This window comes from Neofelis nebulosa, chromosome 4, assembly GCF_028018385.1.
Source record: "Neofelis nebulosa isolate mNeoNeb1 chromosome 4, mNeoNeb1.pri, whole genome shotgun sequence".
Classification (NCBI taxonomy): Eukaryota; Metazoa; Chordata; class Mammalia; order Carnivora; family Felidae; genus Neofelis; species Neofelis nebulosa.
Genome location: NC_080785.1, coordinates 168412742 through 168427347, shown reverse-complemented (window position 1 = coordinate 168427347; position 14606 = coordinate 168412742). Strand labels below are relative to the sequence as shown.

Below are 14606 nucleotides of genomic sequence, written 5' to 3'. Positions count from 1 at the left end.
TGGAAAGGACGAGGGCGGGGCCTCATTTTGACTTTGGAGGTCCGTCTCCATGAAAAAACGCTAAACCTGCTTTATGACCTTGCTGGCGCGAAGATAAATGCGATCCTGTCTGGAGTGTTACATTCGCGGCTTTCTTCTGATTTAAAAGGAAACTGAAGTAACCTGTGGGCTTCAGGGATAGGCGGAGCTGCAGACCAGGTGGGACAAGGAACCTGAGTGGCTGAGGATGTGGGGCAGGGATTGAGGATGTTCCGAGGTTCAGGGGGGCCCCTCTGTACCCCAACCAAAGAGCAGGACCCGAGACTGGGTAAATGGGTCTCTCTCAAGCAGCCAGCAAGGCCAAGGCCCAGACACGTCCCTGCAACCAGAGAAGCAAAGCCTGCCTGTAAGCACAGAGATGCCTTCTCCGGCGGAGGCCTCTGGGGCTTGGAGTCCGGCGTCTGAGTGAACCGTGGAGCCTCCGGAGCAACCAGCCCCACGGATAGCCTGACCTTGGCTTCCGGCCCTGGGTGCAGGGAGGGAATAAAGGTCTGTTGTTATAGCCCTTGGGGTGGGGTACTTTGTTCCAGCCACCCGAGGACACTCACAGACACCCCTGGGTGTTGGCGTGGTCTGATTCTGAGACAGGGGGGCCAGAATTTGGGCCACGGTGACCCCCAGCCACTTGCTTCCTGACGTCAAGGCTGAGGACTGAATAGAAACTACAAAGCAGGGTTGGCACATTTCTCCTGTAAAGTGGCTGGCGGTCGAGTCACGCCACAGCCGCTCACTCGGCCCCTGCCGCAGGAAGGCAGCTGTGGGCGATGTGAAAATGAACAGGTGTGGCCGTGTGCCAATAAAACTTTATTTACAAAACTCGCTGCGTGGGCCACACTTTGCAACCCTGGTCTGGAGGTTCCACGACCCAGTTATGTGTTGGCCATAATCATTGGGGCACGTTTCCCTAAAACACAATTGGCCTTTGGTTTCTTCTCTTTTATCTCATTTACGTGTTGTCTGTGGCAGGTTTCACGCTGCATCGGCCACTGGGGTAGTTGTGACAGAGATTGGCCCACACAGGTGGAAACAGTCACTACCTGGCCCTTTCAGGAAAGGTCTGCCTACCCATCTCCGATGGAGTCTGTCAAGCTCCAGCAGAAGGGGCAGGCGGCTCAAAAGGAGAGAAAAATGGGACTCTCCTCGGAAGTACTGGATGTGGATGGGCTGGAATGGTCTGCACCGTGTGACGGGGAAGTTCCCCGGACACGTCTGCGGAATGCTGTTCCCCGGACACGTCTGCGGGATGCTGTTCAGATGTGCAGGCGTGAAGGAAGGGCGTTCTCAGCTTGCAAGGACTTGGGAAATGAGCATTTACAAAGCCTTTCTGGAAAATGTCCTTCACGATGCAATCCAGGCATCCGAAGACACATTTACACACACAGACACACACACATACTGTGTGTGCACACGTGCATACATAGACATATACTTACACACAATTACACACTACACATAATTATATATACACAAATACACACGTACACATAGTGCATGCATACGGGCACGCTAACATGTACATACTTACACACACACAGACACAACTCATCAATGGGAGAACCCACGGTATGAAAGGCCTAGTGGAATCCAGGAAACCGAATGAAGTCTGTCTAAGTGGGGGGGTAATAATGGCTCGTATTTGTCCTAATTCTTGAAGGAAAAGTACAGGAAATGATGTACGATCTGTAGTTGTACTAGACCCCTGCTGACATCTGGGGTGTCCCGGGTGCTGTGGGAGCTGCACGGCCTCCCTGGCCATCGCCACCCCTGTGTGACGGCGTCCCACACACCTGGGGGCAGATCAACCCCCGTTGGGAACAGGGCACCTGGAGCAGTGTCTGAGGGGGTCATGCAGAAACTGAGTGGGCCTCAGGTCGGGACAGATGCGTCCCTTCAGAGCCACACGTGGGCGGCCCACGTGTGCCTGGAGCTCACACAGTGGGTTTCCTGGCACCTGTCAGAACGCAGGGGCAGCAAAGGACCTGGACCCATGGAGAGAGACGGCCCCTGGGACAAGCCTCGGCGGCACATGGAATGTACTAGAAGGTTTTCTAGGAATAAATGACACCCTGACCCCAGTAGGAAAACGGCAGAAGCAGGGAACAAACAATTCGCGCACAAAAGAAACCCAAACACGTAGAGATGTTCAGCTTTAACAAACACCAGGGAAGTGGTTCACGGCTGATGCCTGTCTGGCCCTCAGACCGCTGAGGATCTAAGACCACCGCACCTGCGTGGGCCTCCCTCGTGGGGGCCTCTCCTGCACCGGGAGCCGAGCGCCAGGTGGCCAGGCGTCGGAAGGAAACCTGGAGCTGGTCGGAGCCGGCTCGGACCTGCCCACGGACACTTGGTTAGAGCCCATTTCATCCACAGCACAGGACAACCACCTTGATGGCCTGGGGTCCACCAAGTAGAAGGGTGGGCCGGGGGCGTGCCATCAACTTCCTGCTCCCAGGGCCCCCAGACTCCCTGGATCCGCGGGGGGCTTCCCTGGTCCAGGGGACATCCCGGCCAGAGCCCTCTTTCCTGCTCAGCCGCCAGGCGCGTGTGGGGTCCAGGGTGTGCGGGCCTCGGGCCCCGTATCTCACTGGCAGGGGCTGTCCCTCCATGCAGGAGGAGCTCTGGGTGAGCCCCCCGGTTGGGGGACCCTGACACAGGACCCCAGACCAGGGCCTCCTCCAGCAGCCACTTCTTCTCACAGTCCTGGAGGGCAGACTCCAGGTCAAGCCCTCTCTGGATTCCTTCTCTGGCCTGGGGAGGTCGGGCTGCTCTGGGGCCGTTTGGGTCAAAGACTGCCCTTGCCCCCTGCGCTGTCTCTGCTCCTTTGTCCTACGTCAGCTGACACGACTTACGGGTGTGTTTCTGGACTCTGTCCGCGCTCTCGGACAGCGCCCCCCCGGGCCTTCCGCCCTCCACCACCCTCACTCCCCCCGAGGCTCCAGGCAGGCCCCCTTCGCTCGTGCCCACAGCCCCCTGTCTTCTCTCCTCCGTGTGTCTGTGTCCAAACTGACCTCTTCTTACAAGAACACCAGTCTCTGGGTTTGGGGCCTCCCTCATCTCCAGCCTTAAGTTACATCTGCAAAGACCCTATATTCAAACAGTCATGATCTGAGGTTCCTGGCGGACGGGAGGTTTTCGAGGACACCATTCAACCCATCACACGCTCTGCGCCTGTCGTTTGTGGGGAGGGTGAGCGATGCCCCCGGATGATCCCTGGGGGCCCCCGTCTGCGCTCCGGGGTCAGACGGTGGATGTGGGGGAGCCTCTTACGGGTCCACCTGCTACAACTTTGCTGCCTGCTCCCTGGAAGCTTCTGGTAAGAGAAGGCCCTTCCGGTGGGTGCCCTGAGCTCACGGAACGGGTGGGAAGACGCCCCCCACGTGACCCTTGCTTCCTTCCTGCCCACCCTCCATGGGCGATGCAGCAGCAAAGTCCAGAGAGCAGGTGTCCCCCAGTGTCCCTGCCGCTCAGCACGGCCTCTTGAATACCTCCAGTGCTGGGGAGCTCAGTCTCTTCCTGAACAACCGCTCAAGCCCTCGCAATGCACTGGCGGGGACGGAGGCCAAGCCTTGACGCACGCTGCCGGCGGGGGTTCCGAAACAGCTTTACTGAGATAAAGCCCACACACCTTACACCTCACCTGTCTGAAGTGCACGGTCCAGTATTTCCATGACCCCAGAAAGAAACCTCGTACCCTCAGTCGTCAGCCCCTCACCCCCCCTCCTCCCCCAGGCCCTGCGGACCCCTGATCCACTTTCTGGTCATTTCTGCAGGCAGGGCTTTAAGCTGGCACCACTCCTGTCCGTCACACAGCCTGGCAACAAATACAGAAGCTACTCTTTCCAACACGATCCTGCGAGACTACAACGCAGCTGTGCGGAGCAAGGGGGACCCCCGCGGTCGGGGTGACGGTTCCCGGAAGGGCGCAGGTGCTCACAGGGGACAGGCCTCCTGGGTTTAATGGACATCTTTCCCATCACAGCTCTCAGCAGCTGGTTCCCACCGGGTTTCTGCACAGATGGCGGAGGCCAGGCTAATCGGAGGGAAACAACACTGGGAAGATACAGCCCCTCCCCTCCCCTCTGTGTGTCCTTGGAGAACCATCCACATGTGACACGGATGCCCCCCTCCCAGGGTTCTGTGTCTGGAGAAGCTGGAGAGCAGGGCACGGGAGTGGCAGACCGCGGTGGCAGAGGCCAAGCGCTGAAGGGGCCACGGCTTGAGCTCTGCACCCCAGGAGAGGGGACGTCTCCTTTGCACCCCTGAGCCTGGAGCCCAGCCAGCAGCCATCGCCTGTGCTGGGTGGAGTCCGGGCAAAACCCACCGCCCTCTCCCATCGCCTGTACCCGTACCTGCCCTGCCGCCCTGCCTGAAGCCAGCCAGCACGGGGCTGTGGACATTTCTCGGTGCACGCTGAGCTGCAGCGTGGGTGAGACTTTTTCTCCCAGAAAGCCCACTTTTTTAAATTTAATTTAAAACTGTTAAATTCTGGTAAAATGCACGTAACACAAAATTCACCATCGTAACCACGTTGAGTGCACGGCTCAGTGGCACCGAGCACACTCCACACCATCGTGCAGCCGCCCCCACCATCCGTCTCTAGAACTTTCCATCTCGGCAAACCGAGACTCTGTCCCCATGAAGCATGACTCCCCGCCCCCTGCCATCCACTCTCTGTCTCTGCGGACGGGACTCCTCTAGGGGGTCACGCGGGACGCGTCCTTCTGTGCCCGGCTCCTGTCACTGCGCAGCGTCCTCCGGTCCGTCCACACGGCGGCAGGCGGCAGGACGCCCTCACTTTCCGAGTCTGGACGAGACTCTGGCGTGTGGATGGACGCGCTGTGTTTACGCTTCGTCTGTCGACAGACGTACTTTGCAGCTACCGTGAATCGCACCGCTGTGAACGCGGGTGTGCAGGCGTCCCCTCGAGGGCCTGCTTTCAGTTCTTCTGGGTGTAAACCTGCAAATGAGATTGCTGGATCCCACCTGCTTGAGGAAGACCCTTACTCCCAGCGGGCTGTCCTCCGCAGCCGCCCCGTCCCCCGTTCCCGCCTGCCGTGCACGACGCCTTCGGCTTCTCGGTGCCACACCTGCTCTGAGCCACATTCTAAGCCGAAGCGTGGGGTCCTCATCTGTTAGATGGGCTCACGGCTCCCCCAAAGGCCTGAGGCCCCCCCGAAAGACGGCGTGTGTCGGGCTTTGCTTTGCTCCCGGGGGAAAGGTCGTCCCTGGGCGGTTGGGAGCCAGGGAAGAGGTCCTGGTTTTATTTTGTCGTGTGTGTGGGGGTGGGTGTGTGTCTGGGCCCTCCTTGAGGACGGATCTAGAAAGCCGCCAGGGGATGAGCAAGCCAGGACAGCCCTGCGCACACGCACGCACACTCAGGCACGCGGATGCGTGTTCCCAGAGCAGGGGCCGCGCCAGGCGGCCCCGGGTGACGTGCAGGCATGTAGCCCGGGCCGGCCGGGCGGCCAACAGTAAAACGGACGTGCCTGGCCAGTTCCAGCTGTGCGCTCCGTGCACCCTGCGTGTGGGGTGCTGGGAGTCTGCAGGGGCTGCGGGCCGCTCCTTCCTGCAGGGCAGCGGTGGCTGCCGGACCCGTGCAAGCCTGGTGTGGTGAGGCCGCCGGCTCGGGAGGGACACAGGCCAGAAGCGGCTGCTGCCAGTCGTCACGCACCTAGAAAACGGGAGCCTGGCGACGCGTCTGTTCCGAGCTCATACACTCCAGTCACCTGGGCCCCGGGGTGTGCAGCACTCTGTGTCCTCGGGCACGCAGGCTGGGCCCTGGTCGGCGGGTGTGCTTTCCATGCTGTGTCACAAATCACCACATACGTGGCGGCTTCCAACACCACCCATTTAGTGTTTCAGTTCTGGTGGCCAGGAGGGGGGACACAGCCGGGCGGGGTCCCTGCCCCAAGGCCCCCTAGTGCCGGCCGGGGCTGCTTTCTCGCCAGAAACCCCACAGAGGACGGCCTGTCTCTGCTGCCTCCGCTGGCTGGCACAATCTGCCTCCCCGTGACTGCAGGAGTGGGGTCCCTGCCTTCTTGCTGGCTGTTGGCTGGGGTCATGCTCAGCACCCAGAGACAGCCCCGGGGCCCTGGCCATGGCCCCTCCAGGATGCCCTCTTATTGTGGCAGCTTTCCCGGTCACGGCCAGCAAGGGAGACCGTGAATGAGAGGCTGCGAGTGACCTAAGAGTCTTACGTGACCGAACCTGCTTACGGCGACGTCTGTCTCCTTTACCACACTCCCCTGGGGGGAAGCGACCTTGCCCACATGGAGCGAGGGGAGACTGCACAGGCATGGTGCCCGAGGGGAGGGTGCTGGTCACGGAATAAGGTGTGCAGAGTGCCTGAGACCATCTCCCGGGGCCCTGAGGAGGGAGGTGCCCAAGGTGCTGGGCTCCGAGAGGGGAGACACCCGCCAGTGGTCCCTCAACTGGGAGGCAGCCTGGGCTGCTATGTGCATGATGGGTACATATGACTTACGTGTGGCGTGCGCACAGATTGCGTTTACGTACCCGTGAGTCAGATATTATGTACACTACGCACTTATTTTATGAATAAACCTATGAAGCAAAGCAGACCTTTCCTACAGGAGGTGTCACGGTGTCCGCGTGCAGAGAGGGGAGTTTCAGCGGTGAGGCCAGAACGTGCTGGAACCGGGCCGGGCCCTCGGAGAAGTGCCGTGGAGCCCGAGCACAGGGGGGAGCCCCCCGCGCCCCTGCACGTGCCCCACACTTGACTTTATAAAGCTGTGTGTGTTTTTTTTCTATTTGAATCTCTTCCGGACTCTTACTTCAATTCTCTATGAAACGAGGCAGCATACGAACAATTTAACACGTGACCGCTCTGGGGCGCGTGGGACAAGCTACTGGTCTCGCGGGGCTGAGAGGGCTGGCATGTCTCCCCGGGGCTCGGCTCCTAGAGGGGACCCTCAGGCCCCATGACTGTGGAACCCGGAGGGCCGGGCAGAGAGGCGCCTGCTCACTGTCCCTACAGACACCTCGGCACTGCTGACGTCAGGCCGGCTCATTTTCTGGGGCGTCCTGGGCCCTGCCTGCTCGATGCCAGCAGCCCCCCCAGCATCATCCGGCCCCAATGTCATCGGTGTCAGGTGCAGAGACATCATGGTGCAGGGTTTCCAAGTCACAAGCCCGGGAAGGGGTGGAGTGGGGCTGGAACCCGTGCCTCCTGCTTCCCAGGTTGAGGGGTGTGGACCCCAGCCTGCGCCCTGTGCATGGAAAACAACCAGCCCTGGCCACGTGCCAGCGTCACTTGTGTGCTTGGGGCCAGGAAACGGCTGGAGGGACGGTTTAGGGGAAAACATCCTGAGAATGCAAACCACCAGCCCCCGCCCTGGCTCTCACCCGCCCACCACGGCCTACTCTGGAGGGACCCCTGATCCTGGGGTCCTGCTCCTGCCTGGACGGGTCTGGGTACAGAGGCCTGGGTGGTGGCCGCCCAGATGCATGTGACATGCTGTGTGGCTCGGGGTTGTTCTGAAACGTCACAGAGTTAACGAGAGAAAAGGAGGCCCCTCCCAGCGGCACTGGCCACCATCCCCGGCCGCGGGTCACCCTGTCCTGCACAGCAGCTGACTGGGCGGTCCCCTGGAGTGCTGATCAGTGAGTCACCAGGGACCCTACCAGGACCCAGCTCCCCACGCTGGCCATTGAGCTGGTTGAACCAGCTGACTAGGCAGGAGGGGGACTGCGGGGCTCAGGGCCTCTGAGACCTGAGCACACAAGCTGGGAGAGCCTGGGAGCATTTAGGGGAACAAGGTGGGGAGACAGGGAGTTCTGCCTCTGGGCACCCCCTCAGGGACACTGGAGGAGGGGACACCCATGCGAGGAGCTTAGCAGAACAAAGCGGGGGGGTCGGCAAAGATGCTTTCTAGGCGTGGAACAAGCGAACAACAGGGGTGTGAATCCCCGCCCTCGGGAACTGGATGAGTCCCTCGGTGCTACTGTGACAAAACACCTGTCCAGTGGCTTAAACCCACAGCATGCTGTTCTTTACTGTTCTGGAGGTCAGAAATCCAGAACGGGCCTCCTGGGGCTAACACCCAGGCGTGGGCAGGGGCAGTTCCCCCAGGGCCCCAGGGAGCCCTGTGTCCCCCTTTTCCGGCTGCCAGAGGCGCCGCATCCCGGGCCCGTGGCCCCTCCTCATCCTCACGGCCAACAGCACGGGGTCCGCCCGGCTCTCCGCCTCCCTCTCGTGAGGACCTCGTGAGGATGCCGGGCCCCCAGAGCGCCCAGGGTCGCCCTGCCTCAGGGGCCTTGACAAGGTCCTATTTGCTGCGTGAGGGAATAGGTTCACAGGTCCTGGGGTCAGAACGGGACCGTCTTTGGGGACCATTATTCTGCTGGCCACACATACTGCTCCAAGAAGGATCTTTTAAAATGAAACTATCATCAAGATGTTACAGCACCTGGTGGGGCCTGTGCCCAGGCTTTGGGAACTCCTCATCTCTTGGATCCCTCACCCTGCCCCAAGCCCACCCACCAGCCTGCTCACAGGTGCCAGGCTGCCTTTTTTTCCAACTCAGTTCAGCCACGGCCTCCTCCAGGAAGCCTTCCTGGCCTTGCTCTTCTTTGGGCAGGCTGCCTCAGCGTCACTCCCTCCTTGGCCACCCCGCTAGGCTGCCCTGGGGCTTTGCAAAGTTTGCAGCCCAGTGTCCGCCCCCAGCAGATGCTGAGTAAACGAGGAGCCACGAAACGAGTGGGGTGACGGGCTGAATCCCTTCCCCTCCCTCTGGTCCTGCATCCATGACCCCTCGGGCCCCTCGTCACATGGAGGGACAAGGCAGAACACACGCCTGAGCGTCTTGGGGCTCACCTGTCTTCTCGCCCCTTTGGCCCCTATCTGGCCACATGGAAGACCCGGCATGGGCCGTGTGGACAGCCTCAGTGGCCCCCACAGCCGGTGCCGGCTTGGGCAATTCCGGCCTGACAAGTCGTTAATCTGTGATTTGACCCCAACCCCGACAGAGGTTTTCTTAAGGATAAAAAGTCCTCGATAATGAGACAAGAGGAGAAACAACAAAAGGGGTCTCGGGCAGAGTGGACTGGGTGCCAGGTGTCAATGTCCTCACTTGCAAATCGCCCAGGACGGCTGGGGGGTGGTCTCTGAGCTCTCCAACCACAGGAGGCAAGAGCACCCGCTGCTGTTGGGTGGGGGCGGGGGGCTGCCCCACTCACCCCCGAGTTCCCCAAGTGCAGTGGCAGAGGCACACTGGTGCTCAGACTCCCGGGTGGCACATGTGGCTTTGTGCCCCACCCTGTGGGGATGAGGCTTCCTGCTCCGTATTGACGGGGACACCTGCCTTTGAGGGTGCAGACCCTGAGACATGCCCCTCCCACCCCCAAGTGCCTGGCCGGGTCCCACTCACTCCTCATCACTCATCAGATGCTGGGTCAGGGTGAAGCACGATTTGGTAAGGGACGCGGCTCTGCCCGCGGCTGGCACGGCTGTGGGGGGTAAAATACTGAGCTTTTTACAAGGCGCCGTGTGGCCGTTAGGCAGCTTGTGCTGGGGAACGGTGGGTGTTTGGGAGGGAGTGGGACGGTGTCTGTGGGAGCAGTTTGTGGAGGGCCCTGTAGGTGGCCTGTGCCCTGCTGGGTGCCTGATGTTGGTTCTGTGACTCCCTCCTTAACACAGGACAGCAGCACCCTCCCAGGATACCTGTCCACTGCCTCCTGTGGGGATTAGAACTTTGGTCTACGGGATCCCTAGTTTACCACCACAAGGTGAAAAGGCAAAATGAGAAATGCTTTGCCACGGGAACAAGAGACAAAATATTGGGGTCCTTAATATATAAAGTTCTCAGGCAAATCAATAAGACACCAACAAACCAACTTAATGAATGTGAGATCCTGAAATAGTGTGGATGATAGAAAAAGCTCACTGGTGGTATAATTTGTGAAATTTGCATCAGTTCTAGGCTTTGGTCAATAGTATTGCAGGAAGGTTGATTTCTGAGTTCTGATAAGTGTTTGGTGGTTACGGAAGATGCTAACCAAGAGAAAGCTGGATGAAGGGTATATGGGAATTCTCTGTACTGTCTCTGTACCTCTTTTGTTAGCTGCAAAGTCTCTCAAAATTAAAAAAAAATTTTTTTTTCAACGTTTTTTATTTATTTTTGGGACAGAGAGAGACAGAGCATGAACGGGGGAGGGGCAGAGAGAGAGGGAGACACAGAATCGGAAACAGGCTCCAGGCTCCGAGCCGTCAGCCCAGAGCCTGACGCCGGGCTCGAACTCACGGACCGCGAGATCGTGACCTGGCTGAAGTCGGACGCTTAACCGACTGCGCCACCCAGGTGCCCCTCAAAATTTTAAAAATGTCCTGTTAACAACAGACGTAAGCAACCTACAAAAAGCATCATAAATGACCACAGATTAAAAATGTTCCACTCTCTAGCAATCCAAACGTTGTAGATGACTCAGGAGATGTTCCTTTTAGCCTCTGATCCAAAGAGACCAACAAGCCATGGCACCCAGACGCGGTGAGGGGCCCTGGAGGGGGCCCGTCTGGGAGAGTGATGGGGCAAGTGACAGAACTTGGACGCAGACCTTGGACTGGATGAGACGGTGTTGGTGTGACATTTCCCGATTCTGCTGTTTCCCGATTTTCTGGTTATGTAAGACAATGTCCTCGTTCTCAGTAAATACCCGGCACAAGATGTGGGGGCTAGGGGACTGGTATCTCCAAGTTAATCTCAAACAGCTCCGAAAGATCAATATGCAAACACCTATAACCACGTATACGCAGAACCGTATGGGTACAGAGGCCACGTAACTGTGTCTATGGCAAACATTGCTCTGTGCATACGTATGTATGCAACCTGTGCGTGTGCAACATAACACGTGCACACGCACGCACACCCACACGGCACGCACGCACAATACATGGGCGCAAGCTTACACGTGTGCGGACACGTGCACACGCATGAGCACGTGTGCTTGTGTGCACACACGTGTGTATGCACAGAGAGGAAGAGAGAGAACAGGCCAGCGGGGCAGGCAGAAGGGCTAGCACCCCAGCGGCACACGGAGGGGGTGTGGGTTCCTCATACTGTTCTTGTAGCTTCTCGGTAAGGTTGAAACTACAGCAAAAACAAGTCAGTCTGGAAGGGACTCCAGCAGCCGTCTCTGGGTGAGCTTCCCTAATTAAAAAAAAATTTTCTTCTTTTATAAAGTTTCTTTATTTTTGAGAGAGAGAGACAGAGTGGTAGCAGGGGAGGGGCAGAGAGAGAGGGAGACACAGAATCCGAAGCAGGCTCCAGGCTCGAGCTGTCAGCACAGAGCCTGACGTGGGGGCTCAAGCCTACAAGCCATGAGATCATGACCTGAGCCAAAGTCAGACACTTAACTGACTGAGCCACCCAGGCACCCCTGAACTTTCCTAATTAAAAAAAAATGGGAATAGATTCACATACCATAAAATCCATCCTTGTATAGCGAACAATTCAGTGGACCCTTTCTTCTTTAGACCCTCATGTGTTTTCTGAGACAAGTTTTAAGACAAATAGGTGTGACTTTAAAATTAAAAAAAAAATTTTTTTTAATGTTTATTTATTTTTGACAGAGGGAGACAGAGCGTGAGCTGGGGAGGGGCAGAGAGAGGGAGACACAGAATCCGAAGCAGGCTCCAGGCTCCGAGCCGTCAGCACAGAGCCCGACGCAGGGCTTGAACTCACGAACCGCGGAATCATGACCTGAGCCGAAGTCGGACACTCAACTGACCGAGCCACCCAGGCACCCCTAGGTATTCCTTTTATAAATAGGAAATAAGAGCTATTTTTAAAAGGCCTGACCTTTTGGCACCTTTGCAGACTGCGAACCGGGGGCTGGCCAGCGTCCAGAGGGCTTGGGGACGGCACCGGACCTGGCCAGCTCAGCCCGAGCTCAGCCGGGCCCCTTATTGGTGCAAGTGCTGGGGCTGCTGGCATTTCCCACCTTCTAGAGCGACTTTCCTGGTCTCTGATGAGTCTCCCATTTGCTCAGCAGGCCTGTAAATTCAGAGCGAGGGCTGCACATGGGAGCCACCTGGGGTGACACAATGCCAGAGAGCTCGAGTCCCTGTGAGCCCAGAAGAGGCCGAGAGACAGGGAACAGCGGGAAGGGGATGGGCCGGCCCGGGGACACATCCCAGTCCCAACGGCCACCTGCCAGGGGGCCTTGGTCTCTGAGACTCAATTTCCTCAGATGTGAGAAGGAGACAGAAGTAACACGCTGCTCTGGGAACTCAGAATAAATACTGTGTTTGGATCCAACAGAACATGACCTCAACGTCATCTTGGCTTTGGCACCGAGGTCAACAAACTGACCCCCAAAACGATGTCACGAGAAGGGCACTTCAGTCTGGGTTCTTCCTCCCAGAAACCCATCACCGGGAAAACCCCAGCAGGGAGACTTTCTACAAAATTCCTGGCCAGTCCTCCCCCAAACTGTCCACAAAGCAAGGAAAAGTCTGAGAACCTGTCACAACCAACAGGGGCCTGAGGAAACGTGATGGCCAAATGGGACAGGAAGTGGCAGTAGCGGCAGGGCTGGTGACATCGGGATAAGCCGCGGAGGCCGATGCGCCGATGTGGGTTTCTTGGCTGTGACAAGGCACCGTAGTCACGTCCGAGGCCGACGGGAGGGGAGGCTGCCCGGTGGTGGAGGGCGCTCTCTGAGCTGTCTTTGCCACCGGCCTGAAAATCTAAAACCATCCAAAAGGAAAAGGTTTACTTAGAAGATAAACCAGGGCTCGCAAAGTGCTTCTGGAGGGTTCCTCTCAGCTCCCCCAGCACCGTCCGCTTCCTGTGGGCGAACCAGGTCTGAAAGCCGGAGCGCGTTCGGTGAGCCGTTCTTGGCGGGCGAGTCACGGCTGTGCCACGTGCCCCCGGCTGCGGGACGCCCCCGACGGGGAGGACACTGCCTCTCCGCACAGGGCTGTTCCCTCTTGGAGCTGACAGGTAGGTCATCTTTCGGGTAAAAATGCCTTGTGTCCCCAAGATGCTCCCCTGATGCTGTCAGGATCCTCTATGGGTTGAATCGTGCTCCCCAAAAAGATACGTTCAAGCCCTAACCCCCCCACACCTGTGACGTGACCTCACGTGGAAACAGGGTCAGTGCAGGTGCAATCAAGTGAACAAGAGGCCGTTCTGAAGCAGGGTGGCCCTAATCCAAGATGATGGCATCCTCACTAGGAGAGACGAATCTGGACACAGAGACAAACGGCAGAGGCCGCGGGAGCACGGGGACCGAGGTTAGAGTGACGCTGTCACTAGCCAAGGGCCAGACCCTGTGCTGGAGCCTCGGGAGGGAGCCCGGCCCAGCCCCGCCTCGATCTCAGACGGCTGGCCTGCGGAGCCAAGGGAGAATAGGTCCGTGCGGTTTTAGGCCGCCCCGTGGGTGGTGACTCTGCCACGGTGGCCCCAGGATGCTGACACGGCAGGTGCGAGCTTTGCCTCACGCGGTCCTTTCCGTCACGGTTGGGCGAGGCTTTCTGATTCCATCCTTGCTCCCGCAGCTGTCAGCTCTCCTCTCCAGGGGACTGTCCCCCCTGTGCCACGGGGAGGACACCGAGTCCAGAAGGTGGGACATTCCACAAGGCTCTCGGGCTCTAGACAAGTAACAGACAAGAACTGGGCCGAGGAGAGGAGTGTGCAGCACGGGATCCTGCCGGGCCCTGGGCCGGGAGCAAGCAGCAGCAGCCAGCTCTGGGAGCACGCCCGCGGGCCAGTGGGGGTCCCGGTGCCGCGTCAGCGTGCCGCACTGCCCCTGTTCTCGCGCGGGAGATGTTTAGCCCGCAGATCACTTGCAAACGGAAGCGTGTGCAGAGAGGTAAGTGGATTGGTGGCAGGCAGGGTGATGGGGAAAGAGGGTGTGTCTATAGGTGGATATAGATTCACACACAGATGACAGACAGGTGACAGTTCGGGGCGGGGGGTGATGGATAGGACAGTCAAAGCCACACGCATCTGTGTGCACACGCACGCACACACGCGGCCCCTCCCGAGATCGCCAAGAACACTCCTGAATCCCAGTTCTCCGAGACATTCCACCCAAGCCTCCTTCCCGAGTCCCCCTGGGCCATCCTGCGAGCCCCACTTCCCGTCACCCCACTCGCCAGGTGCTGTCCTCCACTCATCCCCGTTCTCCAGAGGGGCTCCCACCTGAAGCCTCCAAACGTGGGGCCGGGGCGTTCTCTGGGGGCATCCCAGGCACCATGGGGGCTGAGCAGCCATCCTTAGCCCCAGCGTCAATGCCAGGACTCCCCATGTCCCCACCACAGATGTCCCCAGGTGTGGCCCAGTGTCCCCTGGGGGCTAGGTGACGGCCAGTCCTCACCCCACCGAGAGGGTCGCTGTCAGGACGAAACACATCATGGGAGGGGTGCCTCTGGGCTCTCTGCCCGGGCTCTGGGCTCCGAGGGAAGCGAGGTCATAGAGACGTGGAGTCGGGGACGGGCAGGCTGCTGACACAATCCGGCTGGCTGGTCTCAGGGGAGCTGTTTGCTGCACTTTCCTCCCTGAGAGCTCAGAGGTGCAGATCCCACCCCCCAGATAAGGACGGGGACT

General features: G+C 58.9%; 1 protein-coding gene across 1 annotated transcript in view; it reads right to left on the bottom strand.

Moving 5' to 3' along the window:
- GNG7 (G protein subunit gamma 7) overlaps positions 1 to 14606 on the bottom strand; it is a 119373-nt gene that overhangs the window by 37422 nt on the left and 67345 nt on the right. The window lies entirely within an intron of this gene.